This window comes from Hydractinia symbiolongicarpus, chromosome 1, assembly GCF_029227915.1.
Source record: "Hydractinia symbiolongicarpus strain clone_291-10 chromosome 1, HSymV2.1, whole genome shotgun sequence".
In the NCBI taxonomy this organism is placed as follows: domain Eukaryota; kingdom Metazoa; phylum Cnidaria; class Hydrozoa; order Anthoathecata; family Hydractiniidae; genus Hydractinia; species Hydractinia symbiolongicarpus.
In genome coordinates this window covers 26,127,721-26,141,002 of record NC_079875.1, presented here as the reverse complement: position 1 = coordinate 26,141,002, position 13,282 = coordinate 26,127,721, and the positions used below count along the sequence as shown (strand labels likewise).

Sequence of the window (13,282 nt, the reverse complement as noted above, 5' to 3'; positions counted from 1 at the left end):
TCTATATATTTTAGCCGCAAAATTGATAAACAAGGCATTTAAAAGAAGCAAATCTGATATATTTGCGATTCTCCGTGTTGATAGAAGATAATTGCCATTTAGGGTCGACAACCTCGTCTCAGTTTCTATATAATTTAGCCGTAAAATTGATAAACGAGGCATTTAAAAGAAACAAATGTCTCATATATTTGCGATTCTTCATGTTGATACAAGATAATTGTCATTTAGGGTCGACAACCTCGTCTCAGGTTCTATATATTTTAGTTGTAAAATTGCTTAAGGAGGCATTTCAAAGAGACATGTATTTGCGATTTTTCGTATTGATACAAGATAATTGTCATTTAGGGTCAACAACCTCGTCTCAGGTTCTATATACTTTAGCCTTAAAATTGATAAACGAGTTACTAAAAAGAGACAAATGGCTCATATATTTCCGATTCTTTGTGTTGATACAAGATAATTGTCATTTAGGGGCGACAACCTCGTCTCAGGTTTTATATATTTTAGCCGTAAAATTGCTGAACGAGGCAATTAAAAGAAACAAATGTCTCATATATTTGCGATTCTTCGTGTTGATACAAGATAATTGTCGTTTAGGGTCGACAACCTGGTCTCAGGTTCTATATATTTTAGTCGTAAAATTGCTAAACGAGGCATTTCAAAGTGACATGTATTTGTGATTTTTGGTATTGATACAAGATAATTGTTATTTAGGGACGACAATCTCGTCCCATGTTCCATATATTTTAGTCGTAAAGTTGATAAAGGAGGCATTTAAAAGAGACAAATGTCTGATATATTTGCTATTTTTCGTATTGATGCAAGATAATTGTCATTTAGGGTCGACAACCTCGTCTCAGGTTCTATATATTTTAGTTGTAAAATTGCTTAAGGAGGCATTTCAAAGGGACATGTACTTGCGATTTTTCGTATTGATACAAGATGATTGTCATTTAGGGACGACAATCTCGTCTCAGGTTCCATATCTTTTAGTCGTAAAATTGATAAACGAGGCATTTAAAAGAGACAAATGTCTGATATATTTGCCATTTTTCGTATTGATACAAGATAATTGTCATTTAGGGTCGACAACCTCGTCCCAGTTTTTATGTATTTTAGCCGTAAAATTGATAAACGGGGCATTTAAAAGAGACAAATGTCTGATATCTTTGCCATTTTCCGTATTGATACAAGATAATTGTACCTTAGGGACGACAATCTCTTCTCAGTTTCTATATATTTTAGCCGCAAAATTGATAAACAAGGCATTTAAAAGAAGCAAATCTGATATATTTGCGATTCTCCGTGTTGATAGAAGATAATTGCCATTTAGGGTCGACAACCTCGTCTCAGTTTCTATATAATTTAGCCGTAAAATTGATAAACGAGGCATTTAAAAGAAACAAATGTCTCATATATTTGCGATTTTTCGTATTGATACAAGATAATTGTCATTTAGGGTCAACAACCTCGTCTCAGGTTCTATATACTTTAGCCTTAAAATTGATAAACGAGTTACTAAAAAGAGACAAATGGCTCATATATTTCCGATTCTTTGTGTTGATACAAGATAATTGTCATTTAGGGGCGACAACCTCGTCTCAGGTTCTATATATTTTAGCCGTAAAATTGCTGAACGAGGCAATTAAAAGAAACAAATGTCTCATATATTTGCGATTCTTCGTGTTGATACAAGATAATTGTCGTTTAGGGTCGACAACCTGGTCTCAGGTTCTATATATTTTAGTCGTAAAATTGCTAAACGAGGCATTTCAAAGTGACATGTATTTGTGATTTTTGGTATTGATACAAGATAATTGTCATTTAGGGACGACAATCTCGTCCCATGTTCCATATATTTTAGTCGTAAAGTTGATAAAGAAGGCATTTAAAAGAGACAAATGTCTGATATATTTGCTATTTTTCGTATTGATACAAGATAATTGTCATTTAGGGTGGACAACCTCGTCTCAGGTTCTATATATTTTAGTTGTAAAATTGCTTAAGGAGGCATTTCAAAGGGACATGTACTTGCGATTTTTCGTATTGATACAAGATGATTGTCATTTAGGGACGACAATCTCGTCTCAGGTTCCATATCTTTTAGTCGTAAAATTGATAAACGAGGCATTTAAAAGAGACAAATGTCTGATATATTTCCGATTCTTTGTGTTGATACAAGATAATTGTCATTTAGGGTCGACAATCTCGTCTCTGTTTCTATATATTTTAGCCGTAAAATTGATAAACGAGGCATTTAAAAGAAAAAAATCTCATATATTTGCGACTCTCCGTGTTGATAGAAGATAATTGCCATTTAGGGTCGACAACCTCGTCTCAGTTTCTATATAATTTAGCTGTAAAATTGCTTAAGGAGGCATTTCAAAGGGACATGTACTTGCGATTTTTCGTATTGATACAAGATAATTGTCATTTAGGGACGACAATCTCGTCTCTGGTTCTATATATTTTAGTCGTAAAATTGATAAACGAAGCATTTAAAAGAGACAAATGTCTGATATATTTGCTATTTTTCGTATTGATACAAGATAATTGTCATTTAGGGTCGACAACCTCGTCCCAGTTTTTATGTATTTTAGCCGTAAAATTGATAAACGGGGCATTTAAAAGAAACAAATGTCTCATATATTTGCCACTCTTCGTGTTGATACAAGATAATTGTCATTTAGAGTCGACAATCTCGTCTCAGGTTCCATATATTTTAGATGTAAAATTGATTAACGAGGCATTTCAAAGTGACGAATGTCAGGTATTTGCGATTACAAGATTATTGCCATTTAGGGACGACAATCTCGTCTCTTGTTCCATATATTTTAGTCGTAAAATTGATAAACGAGGCATTTAAAAGAGACAAATGTCTGATATATTTGCCAATTTTCGTATTGATACAAGATAATTGTCATTTAGGGACGAAAATCTCGTCTCAGTTTCAATATATTCTAAACGTAATATTGATAAACGAGGCATTTAAAAGACACAAATGTCTCATATATCTGCGATTCTTCGTGTTGATACAAGATAATGGTCATTTAGTAGGCACTTTCGGGAGTTTTAAAGCTTTGTGTAGGAGTCTATAATGTTCTTGTTTTCAGAATGGCTGGGCCATTTGAAATTCAACGAGGGGTCAAACTTCCTTGTACGATAAATAGTTCAAAAGTTATGGCTATTTTAGTATGCGTAATTGGTAGCAAAAATTAGAAAAAATAAGTGCATTCCAAGTAGAACATTTTTGGCACCAAAACGACTGTTTTTAAACTCATTTTGAGACCTTTGCTACGTGTACAATAACTTTGGTATAACTAAACATTATAGAATGAAAATTTTAGGGTTGGTAAAATTTATGCTAAGAAAGACATTTGCAATTTTTTTTTTCATATCTGACGTCATTATGCCGCCATTTTTACTTTTTCCATATATGGTAAAATATACATAACATTGGTAAAATAACGGTAAAAACTAACATAAAAATGAAAAGTAATCCTATCACGTAACTAGAAATAAGTAACTATAAACGTCACTAGAACTTAAAAGAAGAAAACCTATAAAATTATCACGTGATATGATGTGTATTTTACAGGCCAGACTGTTAACTGAGAAAGACGGGGGTAAAACTAAAAAGAAACCAGTAATAAATAAGCCATTGGCGAAGTTGCATTAAATTAATAAAAAAAAAAAAACTGTGATAAAACAGTATATAGTTCAAATTACAAAAAATATCATGTGATAATATGTGTATTTTACAGACCAGACAGTTAAATAGAGAAAGACGGGGGTAAAACTAAAAAGAAACCAGTTATAAATAAGTCATTGGCGAAGTTGCATTAAATTGCTGTGATAAAACAGTAATTAAAACTACAAAAAATATCACGTGATAAGGTGTGTATTTTACAGACCAGACAGTTAAATAGAGAAAGACGGGGGTAAAACTAAAAAGAAACCAGTTTTAAATAAGCCATTGTTGGCGAAGTTGCATTAAATAAAAAAGAACAGAACCATGGTAAAACAGTAATTAAAACTACAAAAAATATCATGTGATAAATATGTGTAATTTACAGACCAGACTGTTAAATTTAAAAAAGACGGGGGTAAGAACTAAAAAGGAAACCAGGTATATAAGCCATTTGCGAAGTTTGTATAGGTTAATTAACAGAATTGTGAAAAAAACAGTAAATTAAACTATAAAAAATTATTGATGTTTTGCAGACCAGGCTGTTAAATACTGTAGAGAGATGGGCAAAAATCCAGAAAGAAACAAATATCAAAATCATAAAATTAAGCTAAATAAAAACTTTAATATAAAGTCATTGACATAATATAAGCATTTTATAGTCATGCCAGAAATACCATTTTTTATACAAAGTATATAAACACGTTTAACTGTACAACCACTGCATTCAGATGTTTGGCCAAGATATCTTGAAGTCAAATTCTAGTTAGTAATAAAAAAAGCATATAGGATAGGCAGAGCGGCATATTTCAAAGAACAAAATCTCAGAACAAAATCTCATACAGTCTACAAATGCCAATACAAAACTTGTATATACTAAAATTAAATGGACTAAAATAGACTGACTTTTTCCCATTAAAATATTATATATCAACAAAACTAATGTATACCATGTGAACATAAACTATTATTATATACCGAATTAACGACATAATAAGCAAACTACAGCAATATCAAATCTCCCTTTTCAAAATCCAAAAGCAATGGAAATTTCCAAACGTTATCGCGTTCAATCGTATCGTAGCAATCTTACTTAAGCTCATAACTTTTCCCTGTTCCCAATTTACCTCATCACTCCCCTCCTCTCTAAGTCGATGACGAATATCCTTTCCAACAAGTAGGTTTGGATCTGCTAGAAATTCTTTCAGAAAATTACGTTTTTGTTGCATAGTGATTTGCGACATTCTCGCTTCTCTAATTTTGAACATAAGTTCACTTTTCTGAACAGCAACAACATTGTCACGAACATCACGAGACTTTTCCACTAAAGTAGCAGGAATTTTACTAGCTCCGATGACAACTTTCAAATTTTCCAACAACTCCTCCCACGTTAAATTAATACGTTTTCCATTTTCAACTTTTGTACGGTTGTAAAATTTACCTTTACAATTCACCCCCATGACATAGCGGAAAAAATCTAACTGTGCTAATAAAACATTTTTTCGGCACTTCTCCTCAATGCCAAAAATTCCACTTTCAGCTTGATCCACAGTAATCCATGCCTGGACATTCAAAACTAAAAGATTATTAAATGTCTCAGCTTTCTTTGATGCACTTTTTTCTTCAGCTTCACTTTTTGCTTGTTGTTTTTTTTATCTTTTCATGCCTTAATGATAATAAAACTTTTTTACGGTTTTCGTACTTCGATTTCATCGCATTAACTTTCGTTCTTGCATTTTCCATTAAACTTGCACGCTTTTCAACAGATTTTTCAGAAAGCCAATCTAAGGTATGATTTCTGGACCACATTGTCAAAGCTTGGAGGGTTTGAATGGAAGCATTAGGTTTTGTTCTTATAAGTAGATCCAATATTGCAAAATCACGGAAGGATTAAGGTCTAAAATCCTTCTGTTTTCTTCTATCAGACGCCACAATGGTCCAGTCAAAAGTTTATTGATTATACCTAAGGCACGGACCTCGGCTAAAAACACCTTGTTTGAAATGTCCTCTTGTACAGCTTTTAAGAGATTGTTGGGAGCTGGCCATGCACTAAGGAATGAGGCAACATGGTCCTTGTGATAATACAATGCTGCAGCATTATAAAAAAGAATGTTGAATCGATTACCAACAAATGGAGCAAACTCAGATTGAAGGTTTTAATTTTCAAGGAACAAATTAAAATATGATGCCACACCAGCTTCATCACTCCCACGAACATGTAAAGCTTTGCAGGCAGTACGCACTAGTCGAACAGCCCCACTCTCCTTACTCTGAAATGCGAATACTGACTCGAAATTCTCCGACAAAGGTAGTTTCTCAAATGAATTCAAAACTTTATCAGTTTCAGAGGCAAAATTCGCCAGCAAGTGAAGTTTACAAAAAAAATTTGCCATTTCTGTCATATCAGATTTTTCAGTTTCTGCTAGGGTATCCCAGTTTTCTATAGCAGCTGGCAGTAACTGTTCTCTTAACGTTTTTAGTTGGGCATTAAATACAGGATTAATAGGACCAAGATCTGACATGGTTGTTTTAATAGAAGTCACCAACTTCGCAAAATTATCCTCTTTTTTTCCACTAATCATAATGTCACATAAATTATCGATGGTATCAGTAAATGATTTTAACACTGTTGCAGCATCCACTCCTGCAATCTCAGATAACCCAAATGTCAGTGTTTTTCCACTTGCTGTTGTTACTTGAAAATTTTGATAATGACGATGGTATTTAGAAGTCCCATCGCCATGTAAGCAATTACCAACATTAATGTTATTGGAAAGCATAGCTTCAGCCACTTGAATTTGTGACACAATTAATGCCTCTTGCATTAAGCGCGATTTAACTGTATCAGAGGGTAACTTAGAAATATCCTTCTTCGCTAGTTTTGTAAGAACAACTTTTATAACATCGTTTACTTTATTCATGCTAACATTTAATGATAGCAGCTGCATGATAGTCTCCCGAATGTCATCAGAATAACGACCACCTTCAAAGCTAACTATTTGTCCATCCTGCATCAAAGCAACTAACTTTTCTAACTCATCATTTTCTTTTTTTTAAATTTCTAATTGTTCGGTAGCTTCTCGAAGCTCACAATGATAACTTTCTATGTCTTTGACGTTAAACTGTCTAACATATGTATTTTTTGTGTCCACACATTTCCTGAGGTAACTCACTTTCTTCTGTAACTTGATTTTCTCGTCATTCATATCACTTACACAAAAATCTAGCTGCAAAACACGTTCTTCAAGTAACTTCATACTACACTGCAATTCTTTTACAACCCTAACATGTTTTTCCCTCTCTTTATAAACAATATCTTTTTTCTTTTCCAGTTGTTGATCTCTATACTTTTTTTATTTAAATTTCTGATGAAATGGGTCTGATCTTTTTTAACAAGAAGAGCATCAAATTTCTTTTCAATATTAGCCAGGTCATTCTCTTTCGTTTCGTACATTTTCTTGGTTTTGGCTAAGTTTTCTTCAATACCACTTTTTTGTAATATGGCCGTTTTTAAATCAACACATTTCTCGTTCATTGCTTGGAGAAGAGTATGGTACTCATTTTCTAACTCCTCCAAGGATTCCAGTTTTCTTTTCATGGTTTTGTTCTCACTTTTTAACATTTTAACCGTCTCTTTTAGATCATTTTCTCTTCCTGATAAAGGGATACTGGGTGAAGGAATGTTAGTATGCAACGGTGGATCAAATTGTCTGTCAAACAACTCTCTTAATTTCTCATTATTTCTCTTTTTCCTCAATGTTTTAACATTAATGGCTAATCTTTTAATTTTTGTCAATAAACTACAGGAATCGCACTCTACTTGAACATTAAACTCTGTATGGAAATCTTGAGAAAGCTGTAAATGATTGAGCCCTGATCCCATAGAAACATACCAGTTAAACACTTGTTCATTGTTCATTTTTAATAAAAAATTTTAATCTATAAAAAACACTAAACAAGCTGTGAAAACTAGCTAGACATACCTTAGCATCCATACTAGAGGTAATTATAGTGATAAAATAACAAACACAAAGCTTAACTAGCTAGCTAGAATATAACCCCAAATACCACCTAGCTATATAGTCGCTTAAATCTTTGTTTTACTATCTATCACTATCTAGCTAAACTATAAATATATGTAACTATAAACATTGAACATCTCTTATTGTAAACAGTCTCTTATTAATATACAAAAGTGAACTAGTAGCTATAACCCCATAAACTTATTTTTGAGATTTAGTCCGCCATGTTTGTAGCTGTTGTTAGCTCTGTCTGCCAGGGGGGATCCAAAAGTGTCAACAAAAAAATGTGAAATTCGACAGCTTTTCCTTTTTCTAACTAACTATTAATTTGATAAGAACAATTCTACATACTTTAAACTTTACTACTTGATATGATAAAAGTTTAAATAACACATACAATACAAAAATAATCGCAACCTTAAAATTCAAAATCCTGTAACTCTTCAACGTTAACAGCTACAAACTTCTATCATCAATCAAAACAAAACTCGGCCTATTCTGTGCAAAGAGGTGCCTATCGAAAAATGCCTAATAAGGAAAAACATAGTCGGAAAATAGCTTTGGATGGGCACATACGTATAAAATCTCGGAAAAATCTATCTACGGTATGCGAGTTCGCTACGGCAAAAAAAATTCTACGGCTTTTGATCACGTGACTAAACAGCCTAATATTAAATTAATGAAGCCATTACAGTGCACCTAAAACTTTGAGGGCAAATAACTTGGAAGCGAGGTGGTGACGTCAATGATTTTTCACCGCGTGGGTAACTAGGGACCACCTAGGACCAATTTGGGTGATTTTTCCAAACCTATTTCCCAGAATTCGTTTCGGAATGCACGGGTTGATGACGTCATCAAACAACCTTCAAACCCTAATATCTCTGCAACCGTTTGTCAAAAGTACACGATCCTATACATTTTCTTGATCAGCGTTTCAAGATCTATAGGATAAAGGCAACAGGTATACTAATTTCTAAAAAAAAAATTTGAGGGGTCTAGACGGGTCAGTGCTGACGTCAGCAAATTTTTTTAACCTTTATATCTATTTAATCATTTATCAAAAGCACGTGATTACATACATTTTCTTGATCAGCGCTTTAAACTCCGCACCATAGAGGCAACGTAAAAACAAGGTTCTAATTTTTTCACATGGGTTTCTGACGTCATCAAAATTCATATGACGCTTATTTTTCAATTTTATCCTGCCTCAGTGGATTTTTCCACGGGCTTTATCGACTACTTGTGTATTAATACAGGACTTGCGATTTTTTGGTATTGATATAGGATAATTGTACTTTAGGGTCAACAACCTCGTTTCAAGTTTTTATACTTTAGCCGTAAAATTGATAAACGAGGCATTTAATGAGACGAGTATCATATATTTGCGAATTTTCTTATTAATACAGGATAATTGTACTTTAGTGTCAACAACTTCATATCAGCTTCGATATAATTTAGCCGTAAAATAGATAAACGAGGCATTTAAAAGAGACGAGTGTCTCATATATTTGCGATTTCTTGTCCTGATACAGGATAATTGTACTTTAGGGTCAACAAATTCGTCTCACGTTCCATATATCTTGGCCGTGGAAGTGATAAACGAGGCATTTAAAGAAGTCCAGTGTCTCATATATTTGCAATTTCTTGTGCTAATACAGGATAATTGTACTTTAGGGTCAACAACCTCGCTTCAGGTTCGATATATTTTAGCCGTAAAATTGATAAACGAGGCATTTAAAAGAGACGAGTGTCTCATGTATTTGCGATTTCTTGTATTGATACAGGATAATTGTACTTTAGGGTCAACAACCGCGTTTCAAGTTTTTATATTTTAGCCGCAGAGTTGATAAACGCAGCAGTTCAGAGAGATGAGTGTCTCATATATTTGCCATTTTTCGTATTGATATAAGGGTTTTGTACTTTAGGGTCAACAACCTTGTTTTAAGTTTTTATATTCTAGCCGTAAAATTGATAACCGAGGCATTTAATGAGACGAGTATCATATATTTGCGAATTTTCGTATTAATACAGGACAATTGTACTTTAGTGTCAACAAATTCGTCTCAGGTTCCATATATCTTGGCCGTGGAAGTGATAAACGAGACCTTTAAAGAAGTCCAGTATCTCATACATTTACGATTTCTTGTGCTGATACAGGATAATTGTACTTTAGTATCAACAACTTCATCTCAGCTTCGATATATTTTAGCCGTAAAATTGATAAACGAGGCATTTAAAAGAGACGAGTGTCTCATGTATTTGCGATTTCTTGTGCTGGTACAGGATAATTGTACTTTAGTGTCAACAACCTCGTTTCAAGTTTTTATACTTTAGCCGTAAAATTGATAAACGAGGCATTTAAAAGAGATGAGTGTCTCATATATTTGCCACTTATCGTATTGATATAGCAGAATTGTACTTCAGGGTCAACAACCTCGTTTCAAGTTTTTATATTCTAGCCGTAAAATTGATAACCGAGGCATTTAAAAGAGAAGAGTATCATATAATTGCAATCTATATAATAATACGCCAGTTCCGTGTCTCTGTGACAGGCAAAGTGGATGTCTTCATTTTCCTTTGATGTTGCCGAAAAATGCATGTCTAATATGGTAAATATTTAGACGTCACGGCGCGACGTAAATAACACTACTTCAACGTCAATATCTTATATTAAGTTAATGAAGCCATTACAGTGCACCTAAAACTGTGAGGCCAAATAACTTGGAAACGAGGTGGTGACGTCAATGATTTTTCACCGCGTGGGTAACTAGGGACCACCTAGGACCAATTTGAGTGATTTTTCCAAACCTATGTCCCAGAGTTCGTTTCGGAATGCACGGGTTGATGACGTCATCAAACAACCTTCAAACCCTAATACCTCTGCAACCGTTTGTCAAAAGTACACGATCCTATACATTTTCTTGATCAGCGTTTCAAGATCTATACGATAAAGGCAACAGGTATACTAATTTCTAAAAAAAAAATTTGAGGGGTCTAGACGGGTCAGTGCTGACGTCAGCAAATTGTTTAAACCTTTATATCTTATTAATCATTTATCAAAAGCACGTGATTACATACATTTTCTTGATCAGCGCTTTAAACTCCGCACAATAGAGGCAACGTAAAAACAAGGTTCTAATTTTTTTGCAGATGGGTTGCTGACGTTATCAAAATTCATATGACGCTTATTTTTCAATTTTATCCTGCCTCAGTGGATTTTTCCACGGGCTTTATCGACTAGTCTCTATAATAATACGCCAGTTCTGTCTGTCTGTGACTTTTGCAAAGTGGATAAAATTTCTTTGATAAAGTCTATAAAACATCGTCTATAAATTTGTTCTGTAAATTACCAAACTTTGACGTTAAAGCAATATTGACGTCAAAGGAAAGTATATTAAGATTACTGAAGCCATTGCATTGCACTTTTAAATTTAAGGCTAAATAACATGGAAACGGGTGGAAATAACTGACGTCATCTCCTGCGTAGGTAACTAGGGACCACCTAGGACCAATTTGGGTGATTTTTCCAAACCTGTGTCCCAGAATCTGTTTCGGAATGCACGGGTTGATGACGTCATCAAACAACCTTCAAACCCTAAAATCTCTGCAACCGTTTGTCAAAAGTACATGATCCTATACATTTTCTTGATCAGCCTTTCAAGATCTATACGATGAAGGTAACAGGTATGCAAATTTTTTAAAAAAAAAAATGGGGGGTCTAGACGGGTCAGTGCTGACGTCAGCAAATTTTTTTAACCTTTATATCTATTTAATCATTTATCAAAAGCACGTGATTACATACATTTTCTTGATCAGCGCTTTCAACTTCGCACCATAGAGGCAACGTAAAAACAAGGTTCTAATTTTTTTGCAGATGAGTTTTTGACGTCATCAAAATTCATATGACGCTTATTTTTCAATTTTATACTGCCTCAGTGGATTTTTCCACGGGCTTTATCGACTAGTTTTGTATTAATACAGGACTTGCGATTTTTTGGTATTGATATAGGATAATTGTACTTTAGGGTCAACAACCTCGTTTCAAGTTTTTATACTTTAGCCGTAAAATTGATAAACGAGGCATTTAAAAGAGACGAGTATCACATATTTGCGATTTCTTAGGCTGATACAGGATAATTGTACTTTCGGGTCAACAACTTCGTCTGAGGTTCCATATATCTTAGCCGTGGAAGTGATAAACAAGGCATTTAAAGAAGTCCAGTGTCTCTTATATTTGCGATTTTTTGTATTGATGCAGGATAATTGTACTTTAGGGTCAACAACCTCGTTTCAAGTTTTTATATTTTAGCCGTAGAATTAACGCAGCATTTAAAAGAGACGAGTGTCTCATATATTTGCAATTTTTTGTATTGATACAGGATAATTGTACTTTAGGGTCAACAACCTCGTTTCAGGTTCGATATATTTTAGCCGTAAAATGGATAAACGGGGCTTTTAAAAGAGACGAGTGTCTCATATATTTGCGATTTCTTGTCCTGATACAGGATAATTGTACTTTAGGGTCAACAACTTCGTCTCAGGTTTGATATATTTTAGCCGTAAAATTGATAAACGGGGCTTTTAAAAGAGACGAGTGTCTCATATATTTGCGATTTCTTGTGTTGGTACAGGATAAATGTACTTAAAGGTCAACAACCTCGTTTCGAGTTTTTATATTTTAGCCGTAAAATTGATAATCGAGGCATTTAAAAGAGACGTGTGTGTCATATATTTGCCATTTTTCGTATTGATATAGGAGAATTGTACTTTAGGGTCAACATCACCGTTTCGAGTTTTTATATTTTAGCCGTAAAATTGATAAACGAGGCATTTAAAAGAGACGAGTGTCTCATATATTTGCGATTTCTTGTGCTGATACACACGGCGGTCTTTTTCGCTCATAATTCTCCCGTGATGACGTCATGATAGAAGCCGCCTTTCAAAAAACGTGCTTCCGCAGCGTCCGAATCTGTACTAGAAGGTGGTGTTGAGATGTATTTGAAGCTGGGAACTGTAAGGCGTAAATCCGTTTCTAATTCGTGGGTGTTTCATATTATGAGGAGTTAAAAGGTAGAATAGCACGAAATTATTATAATACTAGTCGATAAGGCCCGTGGAAAAATCCACTCAGGCAAGAGTACATTGGAAAAGATAATCACAACTTACATTTTGATGTTGTCCGTCAATACATAATAATGATAGTTATCTTCAACCGCTTCCAAGGTATAAGTACATTGTAATGTTTTCGTTAATTTAAATTAAGTTATAGAAGTTATTAAAGTCTTTGACGTTGTAACGTTTAATTTGTCGATTAGCATTTAAAAGACATATTTTTAGCAACTATAAAGAAAAATGAACATATCCAATATGCCTTTCACAGACTCATCGTATTAAGCATCATACATTAAAAAAAATAGTGAACAACTTACCTCCAATAAATCTGTGATGCATAAGATGCCATGCCCTGACTTTCAGTTTGTGATTTATCTCTATAGAGAAGAAATAAGTCACTTAACGAAGCGCGCCACGGGAAGGCAAGTCATGGGGCTTTGTGCTTCAACCTAAAATTAAA

At 33.9% G+C, this 13,282-nt stretch overlaps 1 long non-coding RNA gene across 1 annotated transcript; it reads right to left on the bottom strand.

Moving 5' to 3' along the window:
• Positions 1–3,184: 3,184 nt before the first annotated feature.
• LOC130648424 (uncharacterized) lies at positions 3,185–8,303 on the bottom strand. The gene is made up of 2 exons (XR_008982953.1): positions 8,128–8,303; positions 3,185–4,450 (listed from the first exon to the last, which is right to left on the bottom strand). It is a non-coding gene; the product is annotated as an uncharacterized LOC130648424 (long non-coding RNA).
• Between the last annotated feature and the right edge of the window lie 4,979 nt (positions 8,304–13,282).